Below are 22,358 nucleotides of genomic sequence, written 5' to 3' on the forward strand. Positions count from 1 at the left end.
TGTGGGCACTTAGAGCTATGAACTTTTCTCTCAGCACTGCTTTCCCTACATGACTAAGCCACCAGGAAATGTAGGTTCTAATCCCCACCATACCTGCTCATCACTAAAAGTCTCATCTACCTCTTGGACATTCATGCTGATGAGTGGCTATAGACAACTTAGCTCATAAACTAAAACAAGTAATTCAATCCTAAGTTCTCAGCACATTGACTTCACTCTTGAGACCCAGTTATCAGGCTTACCAGGGGTAGAACTGATTCCCGTGATTAAGTCAAGCACTCTAGCTAGATTATTAATTTTAGTTAAATGAAAATCTTGTTTATCATGGAATGGTCTAAATTTGAAAAATATAGTACAAAAATCCCCACCTGCATCATCCCCCCTTCCCTATTATGCTTCTCAGAGGTGATTAAGAACAGTAGCAGTGAGTAATGGAGAGCGCTCTTCTAGGACAGTATCTTGACAATTCTTTCAGAACACTCCATATGGTAGAAGAAAGTAGAATGTTAGAAAAAGTCATGCAAATCTGCATCTCTTAGTTCATATTAATAGGATAATCAAGGCTTATATTAATGTACCAGGGGCTGATTTACTGCCTCGTGTAAGATACATATTTGTAGAAAAAAATAATGTTAAAATGTTAAATAAGACCCTAATGATGTGTTTATTAACAGTAAAATACTGCAACAGGCCAGTGTAGCTGGATGAGCATATATTTTGAAAGTTTGTTTTCAAGAAGAAATACTGGCACAAATTAGATCAAAATTTGAATAATTGGGTGGTGTGTGCACAGGAGAGGATTGGGTTGATAGCTTTGACTTAAGAACGTACTTGGTGAAGAACAACCATTTGGCAGCAGTCTGGCATTCTAAGATGGACATAGATCATGTTGTTCTCATAGAATACAAATGCCAGGCCTCATGACGTCTCAGAAAGAGAAAGAGGGAAGCCCATAACATTAATTAAAAGCATTTGTCTGCATGGAACAAGGTTTTTGACAGTTTGAATGGTGGCAGCCCACTAATACCTTTTAACTTTTGTATCTTGTCCATCCAAAGAGTGTGGACTGAAGGTGTTGGTGATGAACTCCCAGTCCAACAATGCAATAGTGTTGCAATAAGGAAAGAAACAAGAGCACCATCCCTCTTGGAGTTGTTTAGCCAATGTGAACCCAGTTTTGAGTTATCTATTCATGCTTCCTGCATCTTCTGTTCTTTGTCTGTTATATGAGTCTGAATCTGTGCCTGCATGGGGGCTGTTTCTGTTCCTGTTTCTGTTTCCATGTGAGATTGTGTGTGTGTGTGTGTGTGTGTGCATTTCTGTCTGTTGCATGGTTGTATATGTGGTGCTCTGTCTGTGTGTGTCCCTAACAAAGATCTTCTCCTTGTGTTTATTGAACAGTAAAGAAAGCATCACACAGGGAAAAATGGTATACTTCACAGAAATCATTAACAGAATTTTACAAGAGATTAAGTAACTGACTCTAACTGACTCAAACAACAGACAGTACTACAAATATCCTAGCTTCTCAACCAATCAAAAATATATTAATTATAGAAGATTTCTCCTGCATTTGCTGCCTTCAGCAAATGATATACATGCATTGTTGTGAATCAGGGGCATACAAGAGTACATAATTTAAGATTACAACTGTGTATTAGTTTAGGTCGTGAAAGTTGATTACATGGAAAATCTAAGGCAGATAAGGTTAGTGCTTACATTGCTTTCTTAAAAATGTGGTTAAGCAAATAGGCTGAGTATGCAATAGGCTAACAAAATTAAGTATCCTCAAGTGCATTCTTAACTCTGGATGTGAGGTCCAACAAAAGTTCTGTCTCTTAGGATGTAAGAGGAATTTCCATAGCATTGCATCAACACAAAGGAGGGCTTCGTCTTCTTTGCATGGGAAACCCAAACATCACAGATATATGGTCACCTCCTTAGTGCTTTTGTTATGCTAATAAATCTAGAAAATGGTGTCAAATATCTATATAGAAAGATTTACAATGAAGTTCAATATAACCTCTTGTCAACTTGGTATCTGAAGAGGAACCCAACTTTGTCTACACAGAAATCACAAACCAGGATATGAGCTTCCGAAAAGGTAGTGTAAATTTAGCAGGATTCTGCAATGTTCAAACATATGGATCACATTCAAAGGACTTGTACACTGTATACCCAAAAGACCTTAATGAGTTGGGAGGTTATGGAACCTTGGCACCCTAGGCATGCATGGTCAGATACTTGTGGTGGGCCTCTCTCTTTCTCACTCTCTCTTATTCCCTTCTTTCCTGATATCCCAGGATGTTAAAAGGTCAAATCACATCTCTGGCTTTGCCCAGCTCTAAGCGAACTCCTTTTCTGTCTGGTGAAGAACATAAACTTTAACCACTCACTCCTCTGTTGCTCTAACTCCATAGCATCCTCCTCACAGTCTGAGGCATTGCCCTCTATTCATACAGTTTCTTTCCTAAAGCTCTCTTAGCTGGACTTCCATCATTGTGACACAAACCTGAGGGAAACAGGATTTGTTTGGACTCAAGGTTTCAGAAGCTTCATAGTCATGATCCACAGGCTCCTACATTAGGGTAGTAGTGAGGCAGTAGGGTACAGCAGCTGAGTAGGAAAAAGAGAGACAGAGACAAAGAGAGACAAAGGTGGAGAGAAATCAGAGTAAGATATAACCCTCAAGGTCACAATGCAGTGACCTATTACCTACAATGAGATCTACTACCTAAATTTCGCCAAACTTCCCAAAATGATTCTACATGTTGGGAACCAAGTATTCAATACATGATCCTTTGGGAAATATTTCAAAATTAAGCAGTGTGAATATTTCCTACTATAATGGATATGTTGCAGAGTTCATCCCTGTTGTATAGTAACTGATAGGAAAATAAAAGAAACATTCCCATTGATCAGCAATGGCAATGCTTGCACCCCAAGGATCTATTTATCAGAATACTGCACAGAGTGTTTCCTAGTTTCTGTGTTTTTTGAACAAGATCAGAGGAAATGTAAATAGATTCTGATTCCCCGGAGAAAGCAATGACTGGAGAACAAGAATGGAAACTTTCAGTTACACAACTTTCTCTGGGTCAATAATTGGGCTTTATTTGAGGTATGTAAAAATTGAATTTATCTTCATGGATATTTTAATGATTCTTATTTTACATTTATAGAGCCTAAAAGGAGCAAAGATTATCCTAGATATATGTGTGCCACAATGCATGAATGAGGATAACCAAAGAGATCATGGCTATGGGATTAAATCGCATAGCTAAGTACAAAATGTTTACATCACTGGTGGCTGAGAACCTCAGGGTTAACCATAGCATTGCTTTTCAGACGGAACTCAACTCTTAAGCTTTAGGCAAAAATTATTCAAGGAGATTGAAGCATGTGTCCCATGAACTTTTTTGTAACTCAGCACATGCTGTTTTCATTCATTGACCAAATGCTTGATTCACAATTTTTTTTAGTAATGTCTAGTCATATTCTGTCCCTTGCTTGATTTTGCTATTAATCAACTATTATAAGTGGCATCCAATACATCCTAGTTGTATTGAAATAAATTTTCAAGGAATGAGTTTTAAAACATATTTGGTTAACATTGCAATAAGATGTTATTAATAAATATAACAGACTTATCAAACAGATCTGTGCGATTTTCACAAACCATCCTGTCTTTTTATATATGTATAAATAAATCTGGGGTTGTCTAATTGACATGGGTGATTGATAATTGTTTGTGTTTTTCATTACCATCTTCTAACATCTTGTGAACATCAAGTTACTGAAGGAGAAGTAACAGGTTCTCTTCTAACTTGAAATTGTCTCCAGTATATTATACTTAGTTCATAACTTCACATATGATTCTTACATTAATGACACCAGAATTTATTCTCTTGCACAAACTTCACACCTTAATTCTAGCTAGATTTAGCCAACTTTTTATAGAGCTCAAATTGACTACTGTAATTTTTCAAACTAAATGTTACATAATGAATTTGCCCTTTACCTACAATCTTGATTAATTTATGGCAAGGATCTCTGTAAATGGCTCTTTTTTTTTTTTTGAAATCTGCCAAACTAGAATCTAGTTATTGTGGCTGCCACCTACACTTTCTCCTGGCCTCATATCTAATTTTTCAGTCTGCTTAGTGGTTTCTTTCTGCTAAATGACTTTAATTCCTATTGTCTTCCCTAAAACATAACATATTTTTCTATGTTGCTATATTTTACTCAGATTCTAAAACAATACCTCCCTTAAAGGAAGTTTTTACTCTTCTACTGATTCCCTATATTACCACTAGAGGGAGATTTGCAGTCTGTGAAAATGAGTATAATCCTCTGGCATAGATATAGTCCAACGACTTTCTTTATTATTAAGTAAAAACCATATGACCCTGAACTGGGGTCGCCTACTTGAGCAGTGCACACTCTTAATCACTGAATCACCTCTCCCTCATTGCATTATTATTTTTTGAAAACATGATACAAACAGAATTTCATAGACTCATTAAAATTAAGTTTATTAACTATTTCTGTTGAGATGCTATAATTCATTGGACCCTTGTTATCTACTTCACTTTAAATTCCCCATACAGAAAGCCAAATGAGATAACATTTAGTGTTTTCTTTTGCCTTTTTATTTCCCCTACATTCCCCGTTGCTTAAGAGTCATTAACCTCTACTAGCATTAGGTCTCCAATAGACCCCTCCAGTGATGCCACTTAAGCAATGGGGTCATTCTCTCATTCTCTGTGCGTCTCCAGGAACACTTTAGGAATAATTATAATTGTCCAAACTGAGGGAAGTTATTCAAGTTTTCCTGGGCCTATGAGTTCTCTGAAAAGTAGAGAAGATGTTATTTTATCCAAAATTATTCAATTTTTTGACCAAACAAATTATGATTAATTTATTTTTCCAGCATCGACCCTGTCTACAGGGTGCCTGCTTCTGGATTACTACATAAATGACAAACATTAATAGTTATCAATAGCCTGGAACTTGATCAGTTGTTAAAAATTAGCACTAAAAATTCTAACAGACTGCGTCCTTGGTGCTCAGGGAGGTGTCTCTGGACTCTGATTACAGAGATGATTAGAATAATATATGATGAAACTTTTACTAAAGTGATAGCTCCACTACATAGCTCTGTCCATCCCAGTAGAATTTTCATTTACAAGTTTTTCCTTCACATAAATTTTGTGAAATTAAGATTTCCAGTATTTTCCATAGCAGTATGTCCTTTCCTTAGATCTGCAGTTGTTACTGAAAGCAGTTATTCCTACAAGTTATATTGTGTAGAGATTAAAAATAATAGGCACGTAAAACAAGTGGCACAGTGTACTGGGAGCTCATAATCATTCCCTGTTTGATCTTGGAAGTTTCGTCATGTCTATTGGTTATAGACAGAAATTACATGAGATAAAGAAGGGCATCTTAAATTAAGGACTTTATATGTTTTGGTAACAGAGACCATACCCCAAGAATTCTTTTATTAAACAGGTAAAGCTGTATGCTTCTTGTTGCTCTCAGTCTTTTTTTTTCAAATTTTGTTTGAGAGGAAGGTGGTTTTGATGTAGTTCATCTAGGAACTGATGTAGGTTTTCTTAGATTTTTATAAAAGATATTTACTCAATCTCTCATGAGTGAGGCATTACATATATTCCTTCTGTTTTAGCCATCACTCCACATTCCATGTTTGTGTTACTGCTCCTAGTTCATTCTTTTCTTTGCTCTGCTATTATTTCCTCCACTTTTTATTTCTCCCATTTCTCAAACTGATGGATGGGATTCTATAATTAAGCCTATCAAGCGAGGTGATGGAATACGTATCAAAATTTTGGATGGAGAAAAATCCAGATTAATTTACCTCTTGTGTCTTAGTGTTTTTGGATGAATGGTAAAGATTTATAATAGTACTCTGCCCTCACAGCTTGCCTTATTTTCTTGTTAGTCCTACTGCAACAAGGTGCTTTGAGCACCACCAGGTAAAAATTCAGTAAATTCCTGAGATATTCAATAACCAAGAGTCTTGGTTGACAAGTTCCTACTTGATTTACTTTTCAAAAACTGGAACACACTGTTAACCCCTTTTTTGATTTGATATTTCACATAGACGTATCACAACCTGCCTTATTTCAGGAGTACCTTTCTTCACTTTCTTCATATGAAACACAGGCCCCATTCTTAAATGATCTCTGCTCTCAGGACTAATTTCTAATTTCATGACTCTAATTTCAGACAGCAGTTGTGGTGAAGGAAATATTTTACTAATGCTCCTACTTTTAGAAAAATGATTCAATAATTTGCAAATCAAAAGAAATAAGAATAAAGAGACAACTGAGAAATTGTTTATACAGAGAAAAGGAAGAGATTTTTAAAAAAACCCTACAAACAAATAAATGAGCAACAAAAAAGAAACCACACAAGAAATTATAAAAGATTCAATGTGATTGATCTTTATTGATGAATGATAAAATTTCACTGAAAACTTGATGAAAAGCATCTAAACCTAATACAAAATCATTATGATTGTAGTCAGGAATCCTCTTATGGTAAACGAGCTTAGAGATATTAGGTTCTAAATATGCAACATCTTTTGGATTTGACAAAGTATCCCGTCCGCCACTCCACATGACAGTTGGGACCTTCATGTTCTCCACCTTGTAAAATGGAGGTGTGGTCTGAAGGAAAACGAGAAAAGATAACACATAAAAATTCTATCCAATGAAGTGATAAGGGTGATACCTGATTAAACCATTAGCTTATTTATGAAATCTCAACTTTTATTTTCATTTAGGAACAGATTATTTATCATGCCTTAACTGAGATAAACTGAGTGATTATTCAAAACTTAAAGCTCTCCAGATTTTAGTTTCTTTATGTATGAGATTATGGGAGCAATAATGTCTGGCAGTTCGCAGAGTGTGAAATTCAAATGACATGGTTCACAGGGATGTGCCTTGCACAGTGCTTTGCCAGAGAGCTAGTTACCACGTTGTTGTCAGCGCATCCCAGGTTCTCTCTTCCTCATATTCCTGGGAAATGTAAAGCAATTCCACCATCTTTTGAATCTGAGTATTTGGTTAGATCTGTTCTTTCCCACAGGGAAGAGTCAATGCATTTGAATAAAGGAAACTTACTTGATTGTAGTGTTGCGTGTTTAGAAGTGGACTTCCCCAGTCATAAGCTTGAAATGTACCTTTATTAGCGAGCTTAAAAGGACAAAACACATTATTGTTTAAAAAATAGAATCAGAAATTACTATAAGCTTACTGTCTCTTTTGATAATATAGCTGTTGGGTGAAAATCCAGTGTGTTCCATAATACGACTACTGTTGCCCCCAATTCTAGGTGCCACCAGCTAAGCATCTACAAAATGTTTTCCTATAGGTTATGTCTAATAAGTATAACAAGTATTGAAATGTTAACATTTCAAATGATACTTTCCACACATTTTAATAATTTTTAACTGTTTAACTTGTTATGCTGTCCCCTAAGAAAATATCTAAAAATTGATTCAAAATAACTTTTATTATAATTTCATGATGAGCAAATAATTGTTCTTATTTTAAAGGCAAGTCCTAATAATATTATGTTTTGTATATCATGACAAATCAATTTCAACTTATAGATAATTTTAAACAAAATCTTTTGAATTAGGAGAGTTCAAGTAAAAACAACCTTACTTGAAAAATTATATATATATATATATATATATATATATATATATATATATATGTAATGTCCATTTTCTAATAGTATAAAGATTGCTTTGGTGGTTTATAATTCAACTGGCATCAAACAATATTTAAAACTCATGAAATTAGCATTTTCATTCAACACTGTGACATGTGGCTAAAATTTTCATTCATTAGACTTCGCACTAAAATCTTCTCAATTTTATCTACGAGAGAAGACACAAGAAATAACACAGATTTGTGTTGAAACATTTGTTAATATAATTGTTAATTCTGCTGATTTGAGAAAAATAAGGAATGTGGTTATAGCAGCAGTCTGATCTTCAGACATATGTAACTAAAAAGACATTTGCTAAAGTGGAAACACTAAGATTGAGGAACTCTCTAAATATTGTTTCTGAAATTAAAATAAAACAATAAATCTCTGTATTAAATCTAGGAGCTACACAAGCAAGATTTTATCCAATTTATATCTGAGGACTGGATAATTTATTTACTATAATTATTTCTGGCTAAATCTATTTTACTGAAAATGTGCACAACTTAATTCTACCATTAGTGCAAATATTTTTGTTTGTTTTTGAGTAAGGAAGGACAAAACATTTCTTAATTTTTAAGACCACATAATAGGCTTTTGAAATACTTATCATTCACCATTCCCTGGAACTTGTAAAAATTGGTGTTAATTTAACATTAAAAAATGGGATGAAATTTCATTTTTGAAAAGAAATATAACTTCTGAGGACTTAAAGATGAGATAATTCTGCTCACACATACTTACGTCCCTCAAATTACCTATTGGCATTGGAGAATGTATTCCTTAATGCTTAAAAAGGTGAAATGCTTTGGCTAGAAAACCACACAAATATAAGTAAAGATGGCATGTTTCAAAGAACAAAAGATCAAAGAAGGAAGGAATTACACCTGGGAATAGTGCAGTATACTTTGAGCTGATGTTCCTACTGGACACTGCCCCAAGTACACGTCCATCCAGCTCTAGAGGAAAGTAAGCATAATGTGTATTGGTAAATAAGTAGAATTTTTCAGAAACAGGAAGCTTTCAAGATAGTAGAACTTTGGCTTCTTCTTAAATTTAATTTTATTAAAAAAAAACCAAAACCAAAACTATCTCTTTTCATTTTACATACCAATCCAGTTCCCATTCCCTCCTCTCTTCCGATTCCTTCCACCTTCTCTGCAATCTACTCCTCAGAGAGGGTTAAGCACACTACTTTGAGGCAGGAACAAGGCCCTCTCTACTATATCTAGGCTGAGCACGATGTCCATTTAAAGGGAAGGGGTGCCAGTACAAGCAGTAGTTTTATTTCTGTGATTTAACCCTTTGATCAGTTTGGAAAGAGTAAAATTTCACTGCAGAATAAAATCTAATTTTTTGTGTAAGAAATTAGTTAGCAAAATTACATTTTCTCAAAGAACCTTTTAAATGAGTGACCAGTGATAAGATTACTGACACCAATCTACTAAAATGAAGGTGAAAGATACAGCTTAAAAATCTTGAAAATGTGATATTCAGAAAGATTTATGAATTCCATGAAACTGTGTGTTTTTACATTAGAAATTGTATGTTTGGTGAATACTGACTTACATTAATTACATAAAATAAGTTAAGATAATAGTATGCTGGGTGGACAAATTGTCTAGGTTTTATTATTTACCTTTGGAGATAATAATACATCACAATTATACCATCAACAGAAAAAATAACTTAAAACCAAAATCATACCTCATTTAAATTTTTTGGATTATATTCAAATAATAATGAAAGTATATTATTACAAATGGTTCCAAGTGGTTCATTCTGGCAGATAAACTGACCAATATAGTTGGCTTGTGAAGGGGATACAAAGTCCTTTTCTCCAGTCAGTATCTGAAAATGACATAAGTGAAGACCAGCTGTTAGAAGGAGACTGTCTTTCCAAACAAGAAGAGAAGGGATCGAAAAGTGATCCTGTAAAATATTGATGAATTGTGTCATGATTTAGTTCAGGACGATACCTTTTATACTTGATTGAGGAAAATTTTCCAATGAAATTGCATGCAATAAAAACACTTTTTACCAATTCAACAAGAAAATATTATTTTTGAGTGTAATGAATTTCCTAGATTAATGAAAATTTTCTGTATATTCAGTGGTGGTTATATCAATTTATAAATTTGTCAACAAACATTGAAAACAATAATGGCAATGGATATATTAAGATATAAATGTATAAATTAATTCCATTAATGAATGATATGGCTTCTAAAATTAAATATGAAAAAATATTAAAAGGATTGACCCACAGATTAAATGATCTAAATGAATATCCATGGTACCTAACGTGTTCTTGTTGAGATGAGTGATTTGGTATGCAGAACTGAATTATTAAAGAAATGTACATCATGAAAAAATAATTCATTATGAGTGTATTCAGTTTGCATGTAAAGAAAAAAACCTACCTATGGGAATTTGAAATAGAATATGTTTGAATGACAAGAAACTTCTGTCCATGAATACAAATCCTGGAGAAATCAAGTTCTTTTCAAAAATACAAAAAAAAATCCTAAATTTGTCAGGTATGTGTCTTCTACCCCAAATCAATTCTTTGGGAATTTTAGTGAAAGTTCCTAAAAATGGTCAGAGTCAATTTATGATATCTTTGGAATTTATCAAATGCATGCAACAATTCCTATTGTGTTTATAGAAATGCTGACTCTCACTGAGGGTGATGTATGGTGAGACCTGGCTAGATTATCATTTTCTTCTCTCTCCAGCTTCTTCAGCAGTTTGAGAAACAAGACCTGACCATCAATTTTTCTTTGTATACAAGCAGTTGCAATAACTAGGGTGGAATGAATTGGTTGAAGACTCTTCAAAAATACCCAGTAATCAATGGATGCCAGGACAAAAATCACTCAAGAAATAGCATTAGAAGGAACATAACTCAGTACCTATCACAAACCCACATCAACAATTGTACTGAATGAAAGAAATTCACATTTGCCATTAAATCAGGAATGAATTAATGTTACCTACTTTCTCCCTTTTAATTCATATAATTCTTCAATTCTTAATAAATCAATAAAGATAAGGGAAAGAAATTAAAGATATATATAAATATAACATAAGCATGTATATTATATTTAAAGTGTCCCGCGCTACCGTCTCGCCAGCAAGAACCACACGGAACACTAGGATCCTTCTGCAGAATAGCTTTATGTCTCTTGGGAGCAGAGCATAAGCCAACACGGCCGTGGGGACCCAGATAAGATGGAACCCATCCCTTATAAAGGAAACAGACCCTGCCCTGGACGTGTCATTCCCGGATTGGCTGACTGCTCCCAGTCCCAGGTGAAACCTCGGGAGTAGGCAGGGACGCAGCGGTAGAGAGTTACAAAGCACGTGCGCTGAGATTAAAGGCGTGTGCCGCCACACCTTGGGGTCACAGAGGTCAATCTCTACCTTTGTTCCTAGAAGCAATGGAGAATGTGGTCCGGCCCTCCACATATCCCCCTTTTTTTACTTCTTTGCAGAAAGGCAACTCCCTAGGAAGGTAAAGATAGAGGTCGCACTTCCCAAAATGAAAACATAAAAATGGGCTTATACGGAATCTGTCCCTAGGCTCATGACACCTGGAACCTATCCGGCCTGCCCTCTGCCATTTTTCTGGGAAAGGGAATATACAGCAGAAAACCCTTAAGCAGAGCGACTTATCTCTCAGAGAGGGCCATTCTCTGTGCGATGCTCTTCAGCTCGACAACCTTCAGGGCTAGCTAAGCCAAGCACTCCACCCTGTGCAATGGACCACAGTCCTAGGGGTGCAGGAGCTGGTTGGCTTAAACCCTACTGCTTTAGATAACCACACATCAGTAGAGGCCCCCTGTTTCAGGGCAGCCAGCGCTTGTGCAATAACCACTTTGTCCCTACAATTTTAGGATTTGAGTCAGCAGACCATCCATAGGAAAAACACTAATCCATAGCATAGGACTGTTCCAAAACATTTCCACCCCCACCCATTCTTTGAAGTAGGGGAATGAGAGACACGGCCCAGGACTGAAGTCCTACGGCCAAGCTTATAAATCATCTCTAGGACAGTAGGGAGGGGGCCCAAAATCTTATTGGTTGTAAAAAATCGGGGAGACACAGCCATCCTATGGTTGACTGGTAACAACTTCAGGAAGGCTGAGAGTGTCCTCCATCGGTGCTCTGTCATCCATCCGCAAAATGGCAAGAGGAACAGCAGCCAGGTCCTCAGGCGAATCCGTGTGTTGTGGATCACTCTTCACTGTTCGGGTCAATCGCTCTGGCAGCCAGAATGGGCTTTCTTGATCCTGTGGGAAAACACAAACAGCTCCCCTGGATCTCAATAAGATGGGATCCGGGCCTTTCCATTCATTAGAAAGCACATCTTTCCACTTAACCAAATCTTTGGGCCGCTGCGAATCCGAACAATGTCGTGTTGCAGCATTTTGGCCATTATCATCCAGATTTAAAAAATTTATGGTGAACAGAGCCATGGCGATGGCCACCCTTGGTGTCGTGGGCAGCTCTGTCAATATTCCCCCTTTCTGCTTAAGTAGATAAGATTTGAGGGTGCGATGCGCTCGTTCTATGATACCTTGCCCCTGGGGGTTATAAGGCAGGCCTGTAATGTGGGTGACTTGCATCTGCGCACAGAATTGCTTAAACTTTTGAGAAGTATAGGCAGGCCCATTATCCGTTTTTAAAAATGTGGGCTTGCCCCAAGCACTCCATGCCTCAAGGCAATGTTGAATGACATAAGAGGTTTTTTCTCCTGTAAGCGGTGTGGCATGAATAATGCCAGAGCATGTGTCAATTGACACATGCACATACTGAAGTTTTCCAAAGGCAGTGATATGAGTTACGTCCATCTGCCATATTTGCAAAGGCGTAATCCCTCTAGGGTTCACGCCAGTGTGTCTGATAGGAAGAAACTGGCAACAGCTATGACATTGAGTTACAATATCACGAGCCTCTTTTCTGGTAAGAGAAAAACGTTTGCGCAGGGTTTCAGCTGTAACATGAAAATTATCATGAAAGGTTTTAGCGGTCTGCAACGGGGAGGCAAGAGCTACTGCAGCAAGCCGCGTAGCACGATCAGCCAGGTCATTGCCCAAACTCATTGGGCCTGGAAGCCCCGAATGTGCTCTTATGTGTGTGATAAAAAATGGAGCTCTCCTACTTAATAAGCAATCCTGTATCCTCTGGAAAAGAGCTGCCACTGTACTAGTAGGTTTTATAATTCCAGCGGCCTCTAATAATTTAACAGCGTTAACCACATAGGCAGAATCAGAAACAATATTAAGGGGACAAGGAAATCTTTGAAGAACCTCTAAAACCACCATACATTCCACCACCTGGGGCAAGGTGGCAGAAAAGTTCTTTATATATGTTTTAGAACCGACAACATAGGCTCCCACACCATTCTTGGAGCCATCTGTATAAACGGTTATCCCGTCTTTTAACGGAGCAAAAGATGTAGCTCGGGGAAACACAATGGGATGACATGCAGCAAACTGCAATAGAGGATGTCTAGGATAATGATTATCAATTTTCCCTGAAAAGATGGTAACCAAAATGGCCCAATCGTCAGAGGCAGCGGCCAAAGTTTGTACCTGAGAGGAGGTATAAGGAATTATCATAACCTCTGGGTGCTTGCCAAAATGACTAACAGACATTTTAAGGCCTTTAAGGGCAATTTGAGCTATAGCGGCGGGATACCACTCAATACTTTTGTTAGGAGAAGCATGCGGATGGATCCACAGTAACGGTCCGTCCTGCCATAGCACAGCGGTGGGTAACTTTCTTGTTTTAAACACGCATAAAGCAAATGGTTGAGTCTCATCAATACGGCACAGCTGTGCCTCCTTAATGGATTCCTCCACTAGCAACAAGGCTGCCTCTGCTGCCGGCGTCAAGGCCCGAGGGGAAGTAATATGATTATCCCCTTCCAAGATATCAAACAATGGCTTCAAATCAGCAGAGGGGATTTTTAAAAACGGTCGCAGCCAATTAATATCTCCTAACAACTTTTGGAAATCATTTAACGTTCGCAAATCATCTCTATAAATTTTTATTTTTTGAGGCAAAATCTTTTCAGGAAGAATAACAGAACCTAAAAATTGGCCAGTATCTGCAATCTGGACCTTCTCAGCGGCTATTTGAAGACCCCATAGCTGTAAACTTTTAACGAGTAGTGGGTAGGCTTCCTTTAGGACCTGTAAGTCCTCATGACACATAAGGACATCATCCATATAATGAACCACGAGCAAACATGGAAACCGTTCACGAAGCGGTTTAAGAGCCTCCTGCACAAACATCTGACAAATGGTCGGACTGAGACACATACCCTGAGGGAGGTTTTTCCATTGAAAACGCTTATCAGGCTCTATATGATTAACTGAAGGAACCGCGAAAGCAAAGCGAGGCCTATCAGCAGGATGCAAGGGAATAGAAAAGAAACAATCCTTAATATCTATTATTACCAAACTCCAATTTTTGGGCAAAGCTGAAAGCACCGGGAGTCCTCGCTGCACAGGCCCAAAGAGGTGCATTTGTTCATTAACGGCTCTCAAATCATGCAGCAAGCGCCACCTTCCGGATTTCTTTCTAATGACAAAAATGGGTGTATTCCACGGAGAGGTGGATGGTTCTATGTGTCCCAGAGCCAACTGCTCCTTAACTAGCTGATTCACTGCTTCCAGCTTCTCAGAGGTAAGTGGCCACTGGGGAACCCATACGGGGGTCTCTGTTTTCCACGGTATGGGCCGTGCTGCCCCAGTGGCGCCTAGGAAAAACCCAGGCCCTGTTTGCTGATATTAGGTTTGGGATTTATTGGCTCCCGTATTCCCTGCTGGGAGCGACCCAAGTCCCTTCCTGGCCTATGACCCATTTTGATCATTATATCTTGGGCCCGAGATGAATATGCATTAGATAGGGTCAATCCCATGCCCTGCATCACGTCTCTTCCCCATAAGTTGACCGGCAGGGGGAGGACATATGGTGTAAAATATCCTGACTGCCCTTCATCTGTTTCCCAGGTTAATCTGGTGGAGCTAATGGTGGGATTTGCACTGTAGCCCAAGCCCTGTAGGGCATGAGACGACTCAGTAACTGGCCAGGACTGTGGCCACCAGCGCGACGAGATAATACTTTTGTCTGCGCCGGTGTCCAAAATGCCTTTGAAGCATTTACCATTGACCCAAAGGGGCAGTTTGGGTCGATCTTGAAGGCTAACAACCAAGTAAGCTGAATCCTGTCCTGTTGACCCCATTAATCTATTCTCCGGCCTCTGGTGGATGTCTGCCGGAAGAAGCAGTAATTGAGCTATCCTGTCTCCTTTACTGATGGAAAAAACTCCACTAGGGCAAGAGCATAGGGCTTGTATCTCAGCAGTGTGCTGACTATCAACGAGACCTGGGTGGACGATTAATCCCTGTAGGGTAAGCGAGCCACGTTCTAAAAGCAGGCCCACGCTTCCAGGGGGTAGGGGCTCAGGCAGCTGCACAGGGACGGGCTGTACCCCCATTTGAGGCATTAATAAGAAGTCGGTGGAGGCACACAAGTCCACCCTTGTTCTGCCTCCGAGGGTCCCTCGGTCATTGCCCTGGCGAACTTGTTCCCATATTTTTGGGGGCCCTGGGACCAAGGGCCCGCCATCCCGTTTTTTGGATTATCAATCTGTGGGTTTCCTAATGGTGGGAGGATCTTACCATGGGCGCCCCTAACGGAGTAGCAGAGCTCTGCCCTATGATAACCTTTACCACAGCGTGAGCAAAGCATAGGGGGCGCTCTCTCCTTTTCCGATAACCTACAGTCCCTTTTTAAGTGTCCTGGCTTCCCACATTTAAAACAAACTCTTCTGTCTGGCCCTTTAAAATGGTGTTTTTGTGATTGCATGATGGCTGCAGCCAAACCTGCATTCGTCAGGGGTCCTCCTAGTTCTCTACAGACCCTGAGCCAGTCCTGTAGCCCTTTATTTTTCCTAGGTGCTATGGTGGCACGGCACTCCTGCGTGGCTTGCTCAAAAATGAGCTGCTCAATTAGGGGCGTGGCCGTATCAGTATCGCCAAAAATGCGTCCTGCTTCCTCAATCATTCTTGCCACGAAATCTGAAAAAGGCTCCTGAGTCCCTTGTATAATCTTAGTGAGCGGAGTGCTCCCTTCTCCCTTTTTTGACAAGGCTTTCCATGCTCTTACAGCTGTATCGGCTATCTGGCGGTAGGCGCCGTAAGGGTAGTTTGTCTGGGCAGCGGCATAGTGCCCTCGCCCAGTCAGGAGGTCAAATGTCCATTGCTGTTGTTCTGGAATTAAGGCCTGAGCGTTAGCTCTGGCCTGTTCCTGGGCTGCCTCGTGCCACAGCGCTTTCCATTCCAAATATTGACCCATGCTGATGAGCGATGCTTTTGCAACTGTTTCCCAGTCCGCTGGAGTCATGGCAGACAAGGCCAATCTATCCAACTGGGCTAAGGTAAAATTAGCAGTCACTCCATACTTTCTGACTGACTCTGCTAACTCTTTAATTTGGTTGTACTCCACAGGTGCATGTAATCGCCCGTTTTCCCCTTCATAAACGGGGAAAGCCAAGTGTAGCTTTCTCTTGACCTTATCAGGGATAAATGAAAAGGTCTTTAGCCCAAGGCTTTCCTCATAAGGAGGCGCCGAAGGGGCAATTGAGGGAAGGTGTAGCCTATAATGAGGCGGATGGACCGTTTGGGATAACCTCATGGCCCTGCCGTTGGCTAATTCTACTTCCTCCTCTGTATCCATTTCTCCTTCCTCTTCTCCTGCAGAAAACTTTTGGCCTTGTGGGCCAATATTCTCCCCCATTTCTGTTTCCTTAGAATTCCTGGAGGGTCCTTTTTCCTTAATTTTTTCTCTCACGCGCGCGTCTAACCTCCCACTGCATTCAGTTTCTGATATTCTGTCCTGAATTTCCTCCGCCCTTGCAACAACCGCTTGGCAAGATTCATCTTTTAAGCAATTTTTGATGGAAAATAAGAGAATTGCTAAGATAAGCATCAAGGCCTGTATGAAACCTTCCTAATGCGGAGACAAGTCGAGCTCAAAACCGAAAAATCCAGGAACAGACATTACCTCTCTGACATGCAGACCCTGCAGTTCTGAATCCTTCCTGAATCCAAAGTGAATCCAAGAGATCCCCGTCGGTGCGGTGGTCAAGATTCCTCGGCGTCCCGAGGGCTTCGGCACCAGATGTCCCGCGCTACCGTCTCGCCAGCAAGAACCACACGGAACACTAGGATCCTTCTGCAGAATAGCTTTATGTCTCTTGGGAGCAGAGCATAAGCCAACACGGCCGTGGGGACCCAGATAAGATGGAACCCATCCCTTATAAAGGAAACAGACCCTGCCCTGGACGTGTCATTCCCGGATTGGCTGACTGCTCCCAGTCCCAGGTGAAACCTCGGGAGTAGGCAGGGACGCAGCGGTAGAGAGTTACAAAGCACATGCGCTGAGATTAAAGGCGTGTGCCGCCACACCTTGGGGTCACAGAGGTCAATCTCTACCTTTGTTCCTAGAAGCAATGGAGAATGTGGTCCGGCCCTCCACATTAAAGTAATATAAAGATGTAATCAAATTATACATAATTGCAGATAGTACAATCTTCTATATGAGTGATATGGTATTCTCCTCTTTATGTTATGTATACCATTGGTTAATAAAGGAACTGCTTTGGGCCTATAGCAGAGCTATAGGGGAACAGAGGTAGGCAGGGAATGCTGGGAGAGAGGAGGAGGAGTTAAAGAGAAACTATGGAGCCCTGCTGGAGACAGATGCCAGAGCTTTACCTGGTAAGTCACAGCCACATGGCAATACATAGATTACTAGAAATGGGTTAAATTAAAATATAAGTGTTATTCAATAAAATGCTAGAGCTAAGGGACCAAGCAGTGTTTTAATTAATACAGGTTTTGTGTGATTATTTTTGGGTCTGAGCTGCCAGCAGCTGAGAAACAAACAAGCGTTCTTCTTACTGCAACATGAGAGACTGTAAAAACTCAACCAGAACACTCTCGGTACTAATAAACATTTTCTGGAAAAACAAGAAACAAAACTAATAAGCACAGTTATCAGTTTTCCTATATGCCAGTTATGAACACAATGAAAAGAAAATCAGGGTGAAAAAAAAATCCCATTCAAACCAGCTCCAAAGCATTTAATTACTTAGGAATAAATCTAAACAAGGAAGTAAAGAAAAACTTGTAGTAGTAAAGACCTTAGAAAAACTTAATAAATGAAAAACCTACAAAGACCTGATAAATAAATAACAAAACAAATAGATAAATCGCAAACTATGTAGACTAGGATCATCAATAGATAAAAAGTTCAAAATCTCTAGTGAGTTGACAAATGCAAATTAAAATTATTAAGATTCCACCTTAATAAAGAAATCACACTCCCAAGTAGACCCTTACTCCCTAAGTGGTCTGTGGCAAACAGGTACGTGTGCATGCACACACACAGACACACACACACACACACACGCATCACTGTCCTAGTTTCTTTTCTATTGCTATGACAAAGACTATGACCAAAGGCAACTTTGGTAGGAAAAAGGCCATTATTGCTGCTTTAGATGTAAAATTTCCAGTGGCTTTACTTAACTTTTGTTACCACATCATTAACATTTTGTTACCTACAGATTTTGTCACATTTATACATGAGCCATCTAATTATATAATGACTTCAAGAACAGAACATAGAGTAAGGAGTGGCAAGACAGTGGGGAACACAGGAGAAAAAAACCACACATATCCATTCGACTGAAAACTGAGAAGAATTAAAGGTTACGATGGTAAAGTTGGTAAAATTTAGATTACACATGTGCATATAATAGGAAGCACTAATAAGAATTTCAAAAGACAAGGAGGGCAGATGGGTAAGAAGAAATACATGGTTGGCAGTTCAGCACCTTACAAGATGCATCCCCAGCTACAGAGCGGGCTGGGCTGTGGCCAGTTTAAAAAATCAGAGCAATCAGAACAAGAGCAACAGTGTCTCTCCTCTCTCACTTAGCTATTCTTCCTCATTCTGAAAACCATGTCAAAGCTACTTCTTGAAATACAGTCAAGAGAATCAAACCTTGAACACTGTTGGTGGGATGTATACAAACATCCAAAGAGCACTTGTTATGTATCTGCCAGTACAAACCGGAGCCAATGAGAAGTGGATTTTGATTTTTTTGGGCCAATTGTGGATTTGACGAAAATGCTCCAAATGCCGAAAGAAAGTAAAGTAAGAGACCAGAGTTCTCTCCTGCTTTGAATTTCTTGTGTCATTTGACAAGTTTGTAATTGATATTTCTAACAATGAAATTATTTTTAAAGGAATTTCTTAATTACCCCAAAACACAATATGATCGGATTTTACTCAACATACCAATAGTACTGCCCTGGGAGTAGCCGACATAGTACAACTGCTTTTGTCCCGTGTTCTGAAGGATGAAATCAATGGTGGCTGGAAGATCATATTTTATCATTTCGTCAAAACTGCATTAAAAGTACACCAAAAACCTTAATTATTTATGAGTAATTAGAATTTACAGTGTGTTTTATATTATGACCTTAGGAAGTATTAGGGAGTGAGTTCTGGGTACTAAGAGAACATTGATCAGATACTACCTATGTCCCTGCTTGAGACTGCCAGTTCATTCAGTGCTCTCAAAATACCTGTTATGTTCCTATGATTCTGAAGATGGCATGGAGCTGAGAAAACTTGCTATGGCCATAGCCAGATAAATTTTCAGCTAAATTTCAAAGCGTGTTTTTTCTACAGTCAAATTTCTTTGACATTACAAACATTCAATATTTCCATAATGTAAATAAGAAGCATAATCTAAACTTTTACAGGAAATCAGTAAATCTGCCAAAAAGATCTGAATATTGAAGGATTGATATATCAGGAATCAATTCAACTAAATTTTCTACCAATTAGACATGTTAAGGAAGTTTCCATTCTAGTTCAAGGAATTTATGTTAACATCAAAAATCTTCAACACATTTAGCTGGGGAGATTTTCCAGTTAGTACAATGTTTTCCATGGAAACACAGAACCTTGATGCCCAGAACCCAGTTAACAATAAAAGTTGATCCAGTGGTAGCAGTGGGAAATCCCTGCATTGGGGAGGTAGATTAAGGAGACTCCTTGGAGCTTACTGGCCGAGTGGTCCACTGAATTGGGACACTCCAGGCTCAGTGAGAGACCATGTGTCCAAAAATATGATGACAATCACTTAAGGGAGATAATTGATCAACCTCTGGTTTCCAAGGGCACTTCACATACATAAATAAAACTAAACTAATACATGAGCACAGCTGTTGGGAATAACACACTCCACCAAGTATCTCTTCCTTCCTAAATGCCCAGAATTCTTTAAAATTTGGGTTCATGTACACATGTTTCCTGGCATAGATATTGCCTCTGCTATTTCCCATCCACACATCATAACCAGCATCTGCCAGCAGGAAGTCCATACTGTTGCTAGGAAGGTTGGCAACCCAGATGCCAGAAGTTAATGTCCATCCATGTTGCAAGTAAACTACTGGCTTTGGTGCTGAAAGTATGGCTGTTACTACTTGTAATAGTAGTAATAGTACTACTATTATTATTATGATTATTACTATTATTAAGTAGCTTAGTTAAATTTATGTGTATTGGTGTTTTGCCTGTATGTTTTCCTATGTTCCACATTTGTACCAGGTGCCCATAGCTGACAGAAGAGGGTGTTGGATCCCCTACATGGAGAGTTACAAATAGTTGTGATCTGCCGTGTAGGTACTCAGAATTGAATCTGGAAAAATAGTCAGTGCTCTTAAGTAATGAGTGAGTCATCTTCAAGCCCCTAATGATATTTTTGTTACCACCACCATTATTTGAGTGTGTTAACCCATGGGTGAACTATGACATTTTCAAATTTAGAAAATATAATTTGCTCATATAAATCGCATTACCTTCTGCTTGCCTACTCTCACTCCCAGAAGATATTTTACAATGGAATTTTGAAATCTTCATTGTACAGCTGAAGTCAATTGACATGTAACTCAAAGAGGTGAGTTAAGACTTTATTACACCTCTTGTCATGTTAGGAAACACTAGTCCATATTCTTCATGACAAAAGAATTGTGGCACCTGTAAGATCATGGCCTTCTCCTGCTCTATTTTACTCTTACAGAAATACACTACTGAATATATTTTATTCCTAGAATTTCACAGTTATGTTCTTTTCTGATAAGGAGTTTTTATCTCATGAAACTTTAGTATCATGAGAAATATATGTAATTAGGAATATTCTAGACCCAAAACATTACTAAGCAGATTGCTAAGGGGGGAGATCCTTGAACTTGTTCAGTATTTGTATAGTCAGTCTGAGAATCAAGACCTAGACACAGAGTAGAACAGCTTTCCTCTGTCCTCAGAAACAGTAATGATAATACTATCATAATGCTAAAGCACCTGTATTAATTATTTTTCTGTTGCTTTGATAAAATACCATGAGCAAGGTAACTTGTAGAGGAAAACGTTAATTTAGGTTTATATTTCCAGAGAGATAAATATCCATTATGGCATGGAGGTAGTGCAGCAATGAGCAGGAATGGTTATAGGAACAAAAAGCTAAAAGCTAACATCTTCCAACACAAGCATGAGCAGAGAGAGAGAAGTTAGAGGCCTTGATACATTTCATCTAAAGCCTGCCCCATACTATGCACTTCCTCCAGCAAAGGTGCCCTACCTAAAGTTCCCCAAAGAACATCAGTATGTGACACCAAGGATTCAAATACATTAGTCTAGGGAGAACTTTCTCTCTCCAACCATATTAACCTACAGAATCAGTGTGCCGAGTGCAGTTTTCCCTCCTTCATTTCAGACAGCTAAATTCCGAGGCAGACTATACCCACCTTTCTCACCATACAGGTGTCGCTTAGTACCTCTTTACATAATGGACTCAGGGAGCTCTTAGCCACTTAGTTTAGAAGTAGCCTTACGAAACCCTGGATAAATTATATTTAGCTCAGTGCATTTTTCTCTCACTTGAATCTTACCTGAATTACTCAGATTACTCTTTCCATAAGAAATATGGTTAATTGGGAGGATGTAACCATCTTCAGTCACAACCTCATATTCTTCACTTGGATAACCCCAGTAGGATATAATCTAACTCTAGAAAAAAAATGCAAAGTACTGAATTTCATGAGTTTTCTTAGTTGATCATTTCTATGATTCTCAAAACATAATATTTTTGCTTTGGATTACTATAATGTATACGAAGAAATTTTTAAACCATAAAAAATACATTAGTTTAAAAAGAATGCATGACAAAATATTTTTTGTTAGGGACAATAGGAGCTTACAACATTCATATTGGCTTCGGGATTCCTGGTTTTCAGTTTAAAGAAGCAGAGTGTCTTCTCCAGTGTAAGGAGGATGCACATTGTTAGCAGTAGCAACTGCATTTTAAATCTGCTGGGAAAACATAGTTAGCATGCTGTAATAAATGTCACAATGTGAGCTCAGCTTACTGGATGCACATTAATCCACCTGTAACCCTCCAAATTGAAAGTTAGTCTCATCACCTAATAAGAGTCTGAGCAGTACCTCCTTCCATC

At 38.8% G+C, this 22,358-nt stretch overlaps 1 long non-coding RNA gene and 1 pseudogene across 1 annotated transcript in view; one reads left to right on the forward strand and one right to left on the reverse strand.

Moving 5' to 3' along the window:
* Positions 1 to 10,679, forward strand: part of LOC125403483 (uncharacterized) — a 39,113-nt gene extending 28,434 nt beyond the window's left edge. The window contains exon 3 of the long non-coding RNA XR_007232969.3: positions 10,488 to 10,679. This is a non-coding gene — a long non-coding RNA (uncharacterized LOC125403483). The remainder of the gene's footprint in view (positions 1 to 10,487) is intronic.
* A 7,046-nt stretch (positions 10,680 to 17,725) lies between these two features.
* On the reverse strand, positions 17,726 to 22,124 carry LOC125403350 (tear acid lipase-like protein; annotated as a pseudogene).
* Positions 22,125 to 22,358: the final 234 nt, after the last annotated feature.

The sequence above is a fragment of the Myodes glareolus genome, chromosome 7 (genome assembly GCF_982192425.1).
Source record: "Myodes glareolus chromosome 7, mMyoGla1.1, whole genome shotgun sequence".
NCBI lineage: Eukaryota > Metazoa > Chordata > Mammalia > Rodentia > Cricetidae > Myodes > Myodes glareolus.